The following is a 17,613-nucleotide window of genomic DNA, read 5'->3' on the forward strand; positions in this document are numbered from 1 at the left end:
TGTAGGGATTATTAAAAGTGAGATTGCGTTGCGCTAAAAATATTGTGTGTCAGTTTAAGCACAGTCCTGTATAAATGTCCTAAGGGGACGTTTCACAATCACTGGAAGCAGTAATTTCCATAAAAATATCTAGGTTTACGCATACGGAGCAATTTGGAGTAGAACAACCTTATAAAATCCGCTGGGAGTAATACAGATGGCTAAGGTTCACTGTAAGAATCCTCTGGAAATGCAGTCTATCAACGAATTAAGTTGTATACTAAAGACTCCTTCGATCAACACTGGAACATTGCTCGTCAGTAAGGGATCCGTACGATACCACTGATAGAGCAAATAGAGAAGATCCAAACAAGAGCAGCGCGTTTCGTTATAGATTCATTTAGTAAGCTCAAAAGCGTTAGAGATCATCAACCAGTTCCAGTGGCAGACGCTGCAAGAGAGACGTTCTGCATCACGGTGTGGTTCACTGTTAAAGTTCGGAGAGAGTACGTCCCTAGAGGAGCCAACAAATGCGAGGCCTGACCAGAAAGTAAGTTACGATTGATCGCGAAAAGGAAATCTCAGTGAATATCAGAAATGTTTTATTTGTAACAGTTAGCTGCGCCTTCCAGCTACTTCTCTACGTAGTCGCCGTTCTGACTTAGATATTTGTCGTAGCGTTGTACGAACTTTTCAATACCCTCATCATAGAAGGCAGCCGCCAGTGCTTTCCGCCAATTTTCCACGCTGGCCCACAGCTCGTTGTCTGTGCCAAAATGTTGTCTTCATAGACAGAGGTTCATGTGACCAGAGATGAAACTCAGAGGGAGACAATTACGGGCTGTATCGTGGGTAATCAAACATTTCCAACTGAAAACGATGCAGGAGCATCTTCATTGCCCCTGCAGAATGCCGCTGAGAATTATTTTGAAGAAGATACAGCACGTCAGTTGTGTAATGTTGGCTGCATAGCTTCAGGCGAAATTTCTCACCAGGGCCTCGTACTTGGCGGGAGACACTATTTTCTATAATATCTTTACGCGCTCACTGTGAGCTCATAAATGAGAAGAGCGACGTGATGCTATCTGAGGTCATACTAGAGACACTGCCCAACACACCTGTGCAAAGCTTTATCGGATTTTCATAGTCGTTTCCGGTTTGCGAACGATCGGAACTTACTTTCTGGACGCCCCTCGTATATTGCTCCATCCTACGTATATCTCGTGAAAAGAACGTGACGATAGATTCGAGCCCACACGGAGGTTTACCGGTGATCATCTTTCCCTCGAACTATTCTCGATTGGGACAGGGAAGGATGAAGATTACAGTGGTACATAAAGTGTGCCACACACCACAATATGGCTTGCGGAGTATGGTATAGGTATAGGGGTAGATATATAGATAGATGTAGATGTAGATTTCCATACGACTGTCTTGTGTGGTGAGGGGAAGTTTAGTCTAAAAACCATACAGATTACGATTAGTGTAAGCTTCTCTCTTCGCGGTAAAAGGAATCTCTTGACGTCAGCAGCACTCTGCGAGGATATAGGAGACGACAGATTTTTTAATACGCTTGATGTACGGTAAGAAGGCATCATTTCATGTTAGAGCTAATGTCACCATCATACCGTCCGCATATGGGGCTTGCAAAAGACTCAGGAAATCGCTGAGCTTGAAAGAGAATCACCTAATTAAAAAGTTTCTTTCAAGAGGATAAACTTGCAGGTTTGAGTGCATTTTAGTTTAATTCTTTACGGTGTGTGGCCGCATCATATGTCATAAAACTATCAGAAATTCGAATATTATTGCAGTGAACCTTCATCGTCGTATTACACACAGTCTTTTTTTTGCGAACGAACATATTTTATCCCATTTCCTACACTGAACCTACAGATACTGAACGTCGGGTAATACCCGTTGCTTAGTGATAGTCTCGTTTGTGACGTCATAACGCACTAACAATGTTAAGAAAACACTGGCAGTGTTTATACAGCTACCACTTTAGTTTCTGAGACGTTGGTATTGCTGTGTAGGACTTCATTACGTTGAAAGGTGACATTTTGTGGGTGGGTGAAGAGGATGTATGTGTGGTCATGAAAGTAGCACCTATTTCACGGACGGTGGATTTCGATGGGTGTTTCGTATCCATAACTTTCATTACGTGAAACGTCCCCTTTCAACAATTATACACGACTGTGCTTAAACTGACACACAATTTTTATTAGCGCAACGCAATCTGACTTTCAGAAATCCCTACAAAGGAATGGCCCTGACTAACATTAACCTGTACCTTTCACAAATCACTTACCTCACAAAAATCTTCGTTACTCAAGCTACTGCAATACAGCGAGCGCCACTACTGCCAGCTAAATAAAAGATTCAAACTACAGAAGGCACTAACTACTGATAGGCATAGTTAGCAATTGAAAGATGTTAATAGAGAACAAACAATGTATTTACCTTAACAGTCATATATATATAGTAGTTCATGACATCCAGTGTTACAAATTTCAAAACTCCGCCATCTCTCTCCCCACATCCACTACTGCTGGCGGCTCACCTCCAACTGAGCAACGCTACGCGCTGTTCACGTCCAGCTGCCCAACACTACAAAGGCAGACAACAACGCAAACTACCCACAGACTGCACACAGCACAGCCAGTGATTTTCATACAGAGAGCGCTACGTGGCGGCAGCGTTACCAATATAAGAACCTAAACAGCCTACTTACATACGTTGCGGATGAAAAGCCGTTGGGTGGTATCGGTGTGTTCAATATTTCCGCCAGTTCTTATGAAAAGGTCCGCTCTTTGTGAAGACTGCGCAGTGACAAGAATGCCATATTGTAGATCTGATTTTTTTCACAGCTGCAGAAGAACTGTAATGGTTTCATAATTCAATAGACTGGAGGTTCTCCACACAGGCACAACAAAGTACGGCAGTTTCTCAGTGACACACTGCGTGACCGCTTGCCACGGCACCTGGGCCCGAGACACTGCCTGAAATCATGATCTCCTGACTTGAGATTCTTTTGTATGGACGTAGTTACGAGGAGGAACTTGTTTTCGTACCAAATCTTCTTTGTGACACAGATAAGCTTACAAACAGAAAAATAGCAGCAGTGACATACGTCGACAAAGAAATATTATGTGAAGTGTGTCTCGCTATTAACTGCGCGCCAGAAGATGGACCCATAGGGAATTTGTACTGGCCTGGAAAATTTAGGGTTTTCTGGGTATTTTAAAATTTTGTCTTGTTTTGTGGCATATGACTATCAATAAATATATTCAGTCAGGGCATTCTTTTTAAACATCCTGCATTAGCTTTCCATTAAAAGAACTTCACTTTATTGACTGTCAGTCTCAGTCTACAGCTAGGGGATGACCAGATTATGGTAATACAGCGATAAAGCAAGGTTGAACATTAATGTAGAGGTTACTCAGGCCTTGAGGTTACGCTATTGTCTTTGGCCTCGAACGGTACCTGTGCGATGTCTTCAGTAACGTTGCGTCAATCGTGGTCCGTACAGTGTTCTGTGTAGCGGTGAGTGCATTATGCTGGAGTTAAGTGCACTCTAACGTGGGCCAGTTGTTGGTGTTCGTATAGTACCGTAGTGTTTGGTGATTCAAGAGGCACCGTATCGAATATTTGTTCTCCATACAGGGAAAGCGGCAAGACATGTTCACCTACGTCACAACGCTGGCAAAAGTTTGTGTTGAATGACGGTGACGGACGGCAATTGAAGAGGACAGTGGAAAAAAAATACAGAGAAGACGGCACCTGCAGCAGTCACTACACAACTGAATATCGCACTCGTGAGCCCTGCCAGCAGCAAGACAACACTATGGGAGCTCCATAAGGAGAGAACTTCAGGGCGAGATGGCGTTCGAAAATCGCCAATCAGTGATGCAAATGCCTGTAACGGGAAAACGTGGTGCCGACATCATGAAACTTTGACTGTGGAGTGATGGAAGAAACTCAGTTGGTCGGACGAATCTTGTTGCTCACTGTTACTGGCCGACTTTACGTTCGAAGAGTAGAATATGGACGGAGTTCAGCGATAACTTGGCAGCGGTATCTTGGTATTCCATAAACACCATCCATACTCTGCAAGATCGCGTTAGTGGCAAGAACTGTGGGACCGTTTTCACTGCTTAGGTCTGTCCCATAGCACGAAGTTTGTTCCCATAAAACGTACACTATTGAGTGATGAACGAAAGTCATTTGGTCTGCGAGTCTTGCTGCACACTGTTTCTGGCCGAATATATGTCCGAAGAGTAAAACATGGCGAACATGGCGGGGGTTCACTGATGATATGGGCAGCGATATCGTGGTATTTCATGGCCGTCATGGTTACGCCACAGCGATTATGTCACCTCTTTGGATCGTCAGGTCCATCCCATGGTACAATGTTGGTTCCCCATTGGTGATGCTGCCATCCGAGACGATAGGGCGTCTGTTCACACAGCTCGCAGAAGATATTGCGTCAGCGCTGTCCACCTTCATCATGCTTATCTGAACTCACAACGCCGGGTAGTCTGGAAAACGCCTTGGCACGGTTCGCGCGGCACACCCGGGCAGAGGTTCGAGTCCTCCCTCGGGCTTGTGTGTGTGTGTGTGTGTGTATTCCTTAGTGTAAGTTAGTTTAAGATAGATTAAGTAGCGTGTAGACTTGGCCACTGTTTCTATGTTTCGATACAGTGTATCGATACGTGGAACTGTTTCAGTGTTTCGGAACGGCTGTGGTTCACTGTTTCGAAACAGTGGCGTTTCATTCCGTCCCTGTCTCGGATAACCGGACCAGATTCGATCTCGAGCCAGACACAGAAACTGTATCGTTGTTTCAAAATAAGGCGGTTTCAGTCCACCTGTGCTTGTATCGAAACAGTGATGTTTCATTCCGCTCTGTGTCGGACGAGATTCGGGCTTGGCACAGGTACTGAAACACAACATAACACTTCATGAAACACTTTCAAGGGTGTCGAAATCTTTTTGACAAGCAATAGCGTGAAGCTGAAGATATCCGAAAATAAAGCTTCGCTTCTAGCTGACTGTCCTATTACGAAATGGCGTAACATCTGCTTTATATACGCTAACCAAACAATAAAACAACGCATACTATTCACATTCAAAATAATAAATATGTGAAAGTCATTCTGTTAAATTACACTTTTTTATAACATACGCTTCTCTGTTCATGTGTTGTAATCACATTAAGAAACGCAAATAAACCTACAACATTTTGAATAAAAAAGGCGTAGAGTGACAGTTATTAGACCTATACATAAATTTGATGTAGGTAAATTGCAAGCAATCTGTTTGACGTATCACTGATAGTGTAATGGTGAACAGGAAAGGTTGGGAAGCATGATGAATTAATAGTAACGGTTCGAAAACCCTTGAAAGACAAAAAATGTTTCTGTTATACTCGTATTTTGTTATTTATTCGAATTATTTGGCCTTATTTGTGAGTCTGTAGTCACTGTGCCTATTATCCACAATGATTCCCTTTGTGTGAATGGAAATTAGCAGGATGGGTATATTACCCATACTAACAGAATATGGGAATCCCAGTAGCATATCCGTTGTTTCTGCAGATTGCTTCCACTTCCAGTTCCGTTTGTGGTAGTTCTTGTCTTCAGCTATGGCTGTCCTCAGCCAATTGAAAAGTATGGAAGTCACACGACACGAAAGCAGCGCATTTGCTGCAGGAAATACGAAACTGCCAAGACGCCTAAGTGATAGTTTCATGCTTTCTGCGATATGATTAGCGCTCTCGCACCTCATTTGTGTTTATATGGACACACTTATAGAGTAGACATTCAAGATGATAAAATGTGTAGGTTTATTAGATTACAAAACACAAACTGTTTCACTGTTTCGAAACAGCGTATCGAAACATTACGTTGTACTGTTTCATTTGTTTCGAAACAGTTACGTGTTTCAGTTCGCCCATCTCTAGTAGCGTGTAAGCACAGGGACGGATGACCTCAGCAGTTTGGTCCTATAGGAAGTTACCACAAATTTCCAAAAATTTGAACTGGCCACCATTCTGCAGGAAAAATGATATAAGATTCCGCTGCAAACCATACAGGACCTGTGTTTGACCATACTGAGACAATTCAAAGCCGTTTTGAATGTCAACGAGTATCCTATACCATATTAGGGAGCTAATGTATTGTGGTTTTGTTGTTTCCATATTTGTGTCCTGCTCCTGCAGCAATAAATGGAAGAATTTTTTTTCACTTTAAACTGAAAATTCTTGGCAGTGCATGGGAATAAGTCGCTCAGGCTAGGCATTCTGTCTTAGGAAGGCACACTTAACTTCTCGTAATCATTTTTGTTAGATTATATGTATCAGCGTGAGGTCGGACATATGATACCATTACCGATTTGGATTTATTACCAAGCCATAATCGTTTGATTGGAATACAATATATAGTAACTCGCCAGACATCCCAATCTCTTCACTTCTTTCAGAATTATGTCGTTGACTTCCACAAAATTTCGACATTTTTCTGCGTTGACCAATAATTAATTAGTACGTTATTTTTACATGACAAGATAGAAGGATCTCCGAAGTTTATACGACAAAGAAATTGAGGATATGGAGACAAGTCTGACGAGAAACGATAGAAGGCACAGTGCTGTACAGCCAACGTCGGTAAAACTTGCCCAGTTATCATTGGAAGGTTCTTGGAACGATAAACTTGCTCACTAACATCGAAAAAATAGATCTTTATGACAGATATTGGTGTCCGTTTCTATTTTAATACCATGTCGACATTTATATGGCATGCGTAAGTACAGGGAGAACTATCCATTTCTCTTAATGAGAGTTTCATTTCTGGTACGTATTCTGACCAACGTGTTGCTTTTACACGTCGCATTAACTCTGGGCCCGTTGCAAGATAATTTGTTGCACGACGTAGTACCGCAGCATTTTACTTTCAGCTATTTTACCAATGTGAAACAGGCGACAAAGAAGAGTACTTGTAGGAGACAAATTTTTCTGTAACTTCACAGGGCTGCCAGGATGTTACAGATGTGGTTGGGTGCTTAATAGTACAATATGGAGTACGGGTCGTCTTAGTGCAATGAGAGTATGCATTCGGTATGCACTTTTGGTTAAAAACAGTAAATTAATTCAGTTGCTATTCGAGATTTTACTTATGTAGATTTTTAACGTGACTTAATGGTCAATTCTTGATGGATAAAGATAATTACCATTGGGCTTAAATAATCAGTCTCAGTCTGTTGTGATACAATATGAATTGTGGAATACAATATGAAATATTAGTCAGATGAGCTTGAACGTCAGTGATAATCAGCTACACGTAACTACTAAATATCAGTCACACGCGCTCATGTGATCGGTATCAGTCAGATGTTTGTGTATATTCCATGCGAATCAGAGTAATTTTCAACTTACAGCACAACATATTAAAATTCTTACTGTTTTAACTATGTATTGCATGCAAATTAAGTGATGATGATTTGCTGATAAGTGTATACCAATAATGATACTCCTCGTGAGACCCGAGGAAGAAATATAGAATAAAAAAATACATGTCACATGTCGAACAGTATTGAACAACCACAAACGTCTTCTGCCCCGCAGTGTAAGCGCCATTTACTGACATAACAAGTTACGATTCATCTAAACGTGGAGTAATTCAAGTATGAACAACAAATTCAATATTGTTTGGTGTACTTTTCTCTGACTCTGGATAGATATCAGTTGTTTTCAACAAAGTTTTATTTCGCCAAGAGTACATCAAAGATGATCTGGAGCAGCAGACTCAACATTGTTTTCCCGAGCTGCTTGCACCCCCTCTGCCTGTCGCCCCGGGAAAATCCGTTCATTCCAAACTCCGCCGGATAAAAGCCCTCCTCTTGAAAAAGTGTTGAACATCGACCACCATCCCAAAGGAAAGACTCTCATTAAAGTAGATTGGAAATCCCATTACGAGCCTCCTTGGCTCGCCGCCGGCTGACACATTGCACCGATGGGAATGCACCCATCGCCACGAGGAGGAGAGGAACGAAAAAAAAAGGGAGGAGCCGAGGAGGAACCGCGAACGAGCCACTGGAATCAATAGCTCTCTGGATACACGTCGCTGCCGGAATGCGAATAGGCCTCTGAACCTGAGGTACACGCGAATTTTCAACTGAGGCTCGGCTATAAATACGTTTCCACAGTTTAAAAAAGAGCACACTGAAAGCAGTTGCTTGAAGGTATCAAGCCAACAGTGCCAAAATCCCCGTTATTCATCGGACGATTGGTTTCCTCTTACGTGTCAACGATGGCAAATATTCCGCTATAAAATGCCTTTCGGAGAATAGATTCTGCCACACTGCTAGATAGTACTGAGTCACATGAAATGATTTGGACTTTAGTCTTTGGTCTTGCTTGATGCCGCCGGAAACAGTTACCTGTCCTGTACCAACATCTTCCTCTCGTAATGGGATGTTGCAAACTTTTCCGGCCACTTCGATTATCATCTCTAGACGAGTGGCCGGACATCAGTTCCCTGAAACAAAGCAACGCAGTTCTGAAAAAGCTTGGAATAATCATCTTGAAAACTTAGATTTCCGAGTACTGCGACAAACAAAACATTTCCATTTTGCTAGTAACTTAGTAGGTGGAATGGCAGAAAAAGTAAGAGGTGTCGAGACACGAATAGTTAAAGAAAATTTAACAGTATCAAAAGGATCGAATATGTAAACATACTGGCCATGTTAACATAATGTACATGTTTCACAAATCATACCCATCGATAGAAAATGTACCACTTAAATCAAAAATTACTTAACTGGTGGAAGCCGACCTCGGGGAAGATCAGTTTGGATTACGTAGAAATGTTGGAACACGTGAGGCAATACTGACCCTACGTCTTAGCTTAGAAGAAAGATTAAGGAAAGGCAAACCTACGTTTCTAGCATTTGTAGACTCAGAGAAAGCTTTTGACAATGTTGACTGGAATACTCTCTTTCAAATTCTGAAGGTGGCAGGGGTAAAATACAGGGAGCGAAAGGCTATTTGCAATTTGTACAGAAACCAGATGGCAGTTATAAGAGTCGAGGGGCATGAAAGGGAGGCAGGGGTTGGGAAGGGAGTGAGACAGGGTTGTAGCCTCTCCCCGATGTTATTCAATCTGTATATTGAGCAAGCAGTAAAGCAAACAAAAGAAAAATTCGGAGTAGGTATTAAAATCCATGGAGAAGAAATAAAAACTTTGAGGTTTGCCGATGACATTGTAATTCTATCAGAGACAGTAAAGGACTTGTAAGAGCAGTTGAACGGAATGGACAGTGTCTTGAAAGGAGGATATAAGATGAACGTCAACAAAAGCAAAACGAGGATAATGGAATGTGGTCGAATTAAGTCAGGTGATGCTGAGGGAATTAGATTATGAAATGAGACACTTGAAGTAGTAAAGGAGTTTTGCTATTTGGGGAGCAAAATAACTGATGATGGTCGAAGTAGAGAAGATATAAAATGTAGACTGGCAATGGCAAGGAAAGCGTTTCTGAATAAGAGAAATTTGCTAACATCGAGTATAGATTTAAGTGTTAGGAAGTCGTTTCTGAAAGTATTTGTATGGAGTGTAGCCATGTATGGGAGTGAAACATGGACGATAAATAATTTGGACAAGAAGAGAATAGAAGCTTTTGAAATGTGGTGATACAGAAGAATGAAGTATTGAATAGAATTGGGGAGAAGAGGAGTACGTGGCACAACTTGACAAAAAGAAGGGACAGGTTAGTAGGACATGTTCTGAGGCATCACGGGATCACAAATTTAGCATTGGAGGGCAGGGTGGAGGGTAAAAATCGTAGCGGGAGACCAAGAGATGAATACACTAAGCAGATTCAGAAGGATGTGGGTTGCAGTACGTACTGGGAGATGAAGAAGCTTCCACAGGATAGGGTAGCATGGAGAGCTGCATCAAACCAGTCACAGGACTGAAGACCACAACAACAACAACCTATGCTGGTCAGTTGGGTAACCAGGGCTCAGCTGACAGTCTAACCTTAACACATTGAGAGGGAAAATGTTCTACCCTTGTAGTGAAAAATCTCATAAATACCGTTAAATTACCAGACAGTCTCTGGGGTATCATGGCAGAAAATATACCTCAGAGACGACACACAACAATATAGTACCAGAATATAAGTGAACTGCACATTATCCTTGGGACTGAGAGATGGCTAAAACCCGAAGCAAAAAGCTTTGAGATATTTAGCCACTCTAGCAATGTTTATCGGACGCATTAGATGCCTTAGGAGGGGGATTGTTGGCTGCAGACGAGAAAAATGTTGTCCCTACCGAGGTTGAAACTGAGTGTGATAGTGAAGTTATCTACTCGCGCGTAACAGGTCTAGGTGAAACCAAGTTAATTTTTGAATGCTTTTACCGACCACCCAACTCCACTATAACGGTTCTAGAGTTTAAAAAAATGGTTCAAATGGGTCTGAGCACTGTGGGACTTAACATCTGAGGTCATCAGTTCCCTAGAACTTAAAACTACTTAAACCTAACTAACCTAAGGACATCACACACATCCATGCCCGAGGCAGGATTCGAACCTGCGACCGTAGCGGTCGCGCAGTTCCAGACTGAAGCGCCTAGAACCGCACGGCCACCAGCGGTTCCGTGGTTTGTGTCACTAACTTTCACGATATTTCCATGCTTCCCTGTATCAGTCATTATTTACACCATACGCCTTTGTTCTTTTCTTACATGCTACGGTACAACAATCTTCTAGTTAACAGTCCAGAACAGTTGAATATATCGAAACGAATTTGTCGCGGACAGACCAAGCGCAGAAATGTATGTAACAAATCTCAGTAAATGTCTTATCTGTCGAAATATTAGTAGAGGCACGTTTGCGTCGTTTGTGAAGGAAACAATGGTTAGCGGAACGAAATCACATTGGGTCAACAACCTAAACTTCAGACTTGCTTCGTTCCTGTCTGCTTGTGCGATAATAATCATACCGAGACTTCCTCACAGGTTGCAGCTTCGTGCGGGATCTTGACTCGAAGCGGTGCCCTTCGCCTTCCGTGGGCAAGTGCTCTACAGACTATCAAAGCACGCCTGGCGATTGGCGCTCATAGATCTCAACTTCTACAGAATGTTATGGGAACGGATGGTGTGTCGTGCTTGAATAACCCAGTCTATAGAGCACTTGCCAGCGGAAGGCAAGTACCGCAAGTTCGAGTCATCGCCCGGTACGCATTTGTAAACTGCCAGGAAGTTTCAAATCGAAACACACTCTTGTGCAGAGTGAAAATTAATTCTGTGTGATCACGTTAGTCGTCACGTCATTACAGTTCCATCTAACAGTTAACATTCAAATGGAAACAATGGTTGCCGAATGTATCGGTAGAAATGAAACGAATGAGAAACTGCTGCTCGGCTCAGAATAGTAACTGGTAGAAATCAGAAAAAAATCATTACCTCAGGGAAATTCAAGTTATGCCAGAGACAGACGTGGAGGCAGAAAACGAGCCATTATGTCGCAAGTGGGTCAGGTCGACTACTGTGTGTTGAGTAAGGAATAAGACTTCAACAGAAAAGAGGACGCAAAACCAAAGGAAGAGAGACAAGCATATTCGTTGGCTCGTAAGGCATTCAGCAAGAAACTGTATCTAATTGACAAGAGTACATAGCGAGGCACCGATACAGCAGTTAACAGTCTGTTAAGTTATTGTAGCAGAACAAGGAGGACATATTCGGTTATTATGAACTGAGCTTTGCGTCATAGCCTCCTTTTACGTACTCCAGCTCTCCAGCTCTTGTCATGACTTGATCACTGGGATCGATGGCACTCACAGAAAGAGCACTCGATTCCATGATTACGATAGTAGTACTATGTCCTTGACGCTTCAGTAGAATCTGTGAACTAGCCGATGATGTACTCAGGATGATGGCCTTCACCGGATGAACTCCATGCTGCTCGTCGTATACCACCTATTGATGGAGAAACTGACTGTCTTGCGACAACACCACACCGCAGACTGCTGCAAATTCCGGATTTCAATGTGAAAGCCGGGAACAGGGCCTGTTGATGACCCAGGCACCTTCGGGTGCTGAAACCCAAGAGGAGTAGGTAGGAAATCAACCAACCACACGACTTACAATTCCAGGTACAGCGTGGATGGGTCATCTAGGGTAACTCCAGCAACCAGCGAGAGAACCACCTCACACTGCGCAGCCGCCTGCCCGTTCGTGGGCAGCCGCCGTGCCACCAGCGGCAGTGACATCACCTCCTAGGCGTGCAAACGCTGACTCAACGGACGTCATCTAGAATCCATCACGCAGCTGATACAGCAACAGCCGAAGCTATTACAGAGGAATGACGACTTATAAACATTGATAGTAAATAACTGAAATCTAATAATGTTGACGCTTCACAGGCTTCCAACAGCTATCCTTGCTTCACACACAGGTGTCTCCCCGCGGCGCTCTGTACATCTACATCTGCATCTGCATTTATACTCCGCAAGCCACCAAACGGAGTGTGGCGGAGGGCACTTTACGTGCCATTGTCATTACCTCCCTTTCCTGTTCCAGTCGCGTATGGTTCGCGGGAAGAACGACTGTCTGAAAGCCTCCGTGCGCACTCTAATCTCTCTAATTTTACATTCGTGATCTCCTCGGGAGGTATAAGTAGGGGGAAGCAATATATTCGATACCTCATCCAGAAACGCACCCTCTCGAAACCTGGACAGCAAGCTACACCGCGATGCAGAGCGCCTCTCTTGCAGAGTCTGCCACTTGAGTTTGTTAAACATCTCCGTAACGCTATCACGGTTACCAAATAACCCTGTGACGAAACGCGCCGCTCTTCTTTGGATCTTCTCTATCTCCTCCGTCAACCCGATCTGGTACGGATCCCACACTGATGCGCAATACTCAAGTATAGGTCCAACGAGTGTTTTGTAAGCCACCTCCTTTGTTGATGGACTACATTTTCTAAGGACTCTCCCAATGAATCTCAACCTGGTACCCGCCTTACCAACAATTAATTTTATATGATCATTCCACTTCAAATCGTTCCGCACGCATACTCCCAGATATTTTACAGAAGTAACTGCTACCAGTGTTTGTTCTGCTATCATATAATCATACAATAAAGGATCCTTCTTTCTATGTATTCGCAATACATTACATTTGTCTATGTTAAGGGTCAGTTGCCACTCCCTGCACCAAGTGCCTATCCGCTGCAGATCTTCCTGCATTTCGCTGCAATTTTCTAATGCCGGAACTCCTCTGTATACTACAGCATCATTCGCTAAAAGCCGCATGGAACTTCAGACACTATCTACTAGGTCATTTATGTATATTGTGAAAAGCAATGGTCCCATAACACTCCCCTGTGGCACGCCAGACGTTACTTTAACTCTCCATTGATAACAACATGCTGTGTTCTGTTTGCTAAAAACTCTTCAATCCAGCCACACAGCTGGTCTGATATTCCGTAGGCTCTTACTTTGTCTATCAGGCGACAGTGCGGAACTGTATCGAACGCCTTCCGGACGCCAGCCGATGTAAAAATCGCTCCTTCACGACTGCAGTGTTGTAAGCGAAAGTAACATGCCTGAAGTTTGTTACTTGGCAAATTCTACTGATCGCCATGGTAGTGTAGCAGAACCGTAGTGTGAATGTCCCCCCACCCATACACACACAAACACACAAATGCCGAGAGAGAGAAAGAGAGAGAGAGAGAGACAGAGAGAGAGAGAGAGAGAGACAGAGAGAGAAAGAGAGAAGAGAGAGAGAGGGTGAGGGGAGAGGGATGGTGAGGGGGGAGGGGGGTTGTAACTTTACTGCAGTAATTGTGTAGTAGGCGTACTGTCGCCAAGCACCACAAATGGCTCTAAGCACTATGGGACTTAACATCTATGGTCATCAGTCCTCTAGAACTTAGAACTACTTACACCTAACTAACCGAAGGACATCACACAACACCCAGTCATCATTAGGGTCAAGCACCACACCCCTTGGCCGTCCAGTGACTATAGCTACTATATAGAACTACAGTAGAAACATGACGTACCCTAATCTTACCTTAGCTCCTTATACCATTTCCTTGCTAGCAGCGTACAAGTACCTTCACCCATAATAATGACATATTCGTTCATTGTGTCATCAAATATTTCATCTGCCACTTTCAGATGCAGGTGATAAGGGAATACCTTTCGTGAATCCATTTTGACTGATATTGTTATGTATACAGTTATTAGACACTCGTACCAAAAAGTAATGCCTACGAAATTTTCATATGAAAACTCTTAAAGGTTTTTAACTGAAACTAACATTATTAACGTTCTATAGATTTATTCTTCATGTCCACACGCAGCTGAATTAGCAATAGACAAGGCTGCTGCAGAAGAAAGATTACCCTGGCCAGTTTGTTGATGCCGTCACTGTTGAATATCTGGCTTTGTTGATCGAGTGGCAGTCTCACATCTGGTTGCATTGTTTCGTCATACCAAAACGAAGTCATCAGAGATGTTCTTTAAGTTTTGGACGCAGATGAAAATCGGAAGGGACCAAGTCGGGATGGCAGTGATCTTGAGGCGTCGCAATGTTGCTCATGTCGCAGCGCTCGTGCGTGGCTGGCATTGCCATGCTGAAGCAGAGGGTGCTCCACGTGTGGACGATCTCCTAGAATTCGAAACTCGATTACGGCACCCTGTTTCTCACACAGTGACACTGTTACATTACTCACCACCGTGTTACACTCTGAATTCGGGAGAATCTAACGGCAGAGGGCTGCAAACACGAAGACATGAAGAATATAATGTAGAATATTGAGACCTGGTTCCAAGGAAGGCAGGACTGGGTTACGATTGCGGACGGGGCCGTAATCAGTTACTGTTGGTTACTTTATTTTTCAATCACGTACACTTTATTTGGAAACAACAACAAATAAAAGGTGACAATAAATGAAGAAGTGTTCCACGGCTGAAGGCCTTAATGACAACAAATTCAAATCTGTTTCTCGGCTGAAGGCCCCCATAGTGATAATTTAAAAACTGTTTCACGGCTGAAGGCCTGAATAGCAATCTTAAGAACCAGTTAAACTACATCAACTTGTAATTACAGTTATTAAAATATTTTTTTACGAATAATCATCAAAATCTCACTGCTAGCATACAATTGTCTAATTAAAATTTTAAGACAAGTAACATCCACGGCTTAAGGCCTTAATGACAACAAATTCAAAATATTTCTCGGCTGAAGGCCCCAATAGTATTAATTTAAATACTGTTTCACAGCTGAAGGCCTGAATAGCAATCTTTTAAGAACCAGTTAAACACCTTCAAACTTTAAATTACAGTCATTAAAATAGTTTTAAAAAATCATCAAATCTGACAAAACCAAGGGGGTGGGGGAAGAGGGGGGAGGGGTGCAGACGTTGCTCCAAGGATCGATCTGGGAAAGTCCCTCAAAACTTTGCAAGCGATGAGACAGACAGCCAAGAGTTTCATTCACTTCACGGGATGGTAACTTAGACTAGTGGCAGCTTAAACACATGACCAGTAATCATTTCCCTAATCTATCTATTAAGTCCCATAGTGCTCAGAGCCAACCTAACATCCAATGACCGATGCAACGATGGAATAACACACCCTCACCGGAACCGGTGGTCAGCACTATATCTTCAGAGTCCGGTGTTTAGAGCATCCGGAAACAGAAAGGAACAACTACTACCAGAGTAGTAAAAAAAAAAAAAAAAAAAAAAAAAAAGCACCACCTGGCCCAACAACCAAGAAGCTGTCGAACTACACGCCTTACCGGACAGCAGCGGCAAGGCGAGGATAAATACACTGCCGTAACATACACTATGCTTCAGGGCAGGTAACTAGGGCATTAGCGACCACTAGTCAGGAAAAATACCATTGGTTAAACTTTACAAATAACGACATATAGAACGCAACAATTAATAATCAAAGGTGGAGGAAGGCTAATTAGGTTCACCTTCCCCAAACGCTCCACTCGCTGCTCTTCGTCTTGGCGACACTGCGAGCAGCAACACGCAAGCAAATGGCGAGATCTCACAATGGTGGAGGTTTCACTACTTGAATTAAGGTCCACTCAAACTTCCTGGGTCCGGTTGATAACGAGGTCGTACCCCTCGCGACTACAGCCCTTCCATCCGGCGGTGCACGCGTGCCGCCAGTGGTCCCGGCGTGTTCACGCCCTGCCCGTCCTTCCCCAACCGAACTGCCGACTCACACGACAGGGAAACACCACAACGTCGGCCCAAAGATAGCACCACCGATACTAGATATCGGTAACCGCCGCTGCTGCCACTAGCGGACAGAGAACACTTGCAAACTGAGTGGCGCCAATGAACACAAGAAGAAGACGACAACTGTAACTATACCAACTAAACGATGCCAACCTAGCAACGGCACCAACGTGAGCCACAGCACGGCTCAAATATTAATAACTTTTGTTTTATTTAAAAAGTTTTAAGTCCGCAGCTCGTGGTCGTGCGATAGCGTTCTCGCTTCCCGCGCCCGGGTTCCCGGGTTCGATTCCCGGCTGGGTCAGGGATTTTCTCTGCTTCGTGATGACTCGGTGTTGTGTGCTGTCCTTAGGTTAGTTAGGTTTAAGTAGTTCTAAGTTCTAGGGAACTGATGACCATAGATGTTAAGTCCCATAGTGCTCAAAGCCATTTAAAAAGTTTTAACAGTTTTCACATTAAAAATCTGTAGGCTTTACTTTTCAGCTAACCCTCGTGATTTCTTCATGCACAACGCAGACAGTTGTACTATTGTGACTAAGTGATGGCAATAATAGCAACCCCACTTTCAGTATTTTCTTTTATTTACAAATCACAACCTTTTCAACCTACAAAAGGTAATTTTAACGTTATAAATAAAAACATGTTCTGTCAGATTAAAAGAAATGAAGCCGTTGAAAGATTTGAAAACGGGGAGAATTTCATAAATTGTCTACGATAAAGGCTGAAGCTGAAGAGACGAAATACTATTTGTGTCGTGGCCGGGACCTGAATCTGGGTCTCCTGCTTATTAGGTAAATGTGCAAACCACTACATCACTCTTGCATTCTGGCTGCAACAGGTGCATGGACTACATTAGCCCGATGCCCTCCCTAGCACATTCTTCACACATTCGGCCCATTTTCCCCTTCTTGTATCGGCAGTATTGCTGAAGCTTTCTGAAATTGATAAAGCACGCAGCTTTGTGCCAATTGGGGCCATCCTGCTCGTACCTCAGGCATCGGTTATCCATTGATGTGATGGAATTACATTTTCCTGCAGACATATGACTCTCGGCTTTATCTACGATTAAACCATTACTTTGGCTTCTGTTACTGTATATAAAGTTGAGAGCATATGTCTCCAGGAAAATTGTAATTCCATCTCTTTAACAATTTATGTTGTTATGAAATGTTTCTTGGACACAACTTCAAGTGATGAAACTTCCTGGCAGATCAAAACTGTGTGCCGGACGAGACTCGAACTCGGAACCTTTGCCTTTCGCGAGCAAGGCAAAGGTCCCGAGTTCGGGTCTCTGTCCGGCACACAGTTTTGATCTGCCAGGAAGTGTCACATCAGCGCACATTCCACTGCAGAGTGAAAATCT

The sequence above is a fragment of the Schistocerca cancellata genome, chromosome 2 (assembly GCF_023864275.1).
Source record: "Schistocerca cancellata isolate TAMUIC-IGC-003103 chromosome 2, iqSchCanc2.1, whole genome shotgun sequence".
NCBI classification, from domain to species: domain Eukaryota; kingdom Metazoa; phylum Arthropoda; class Insecta; order Orthoptera; family Acrididae; genus Schistocerca; species Schistocerca cancellata.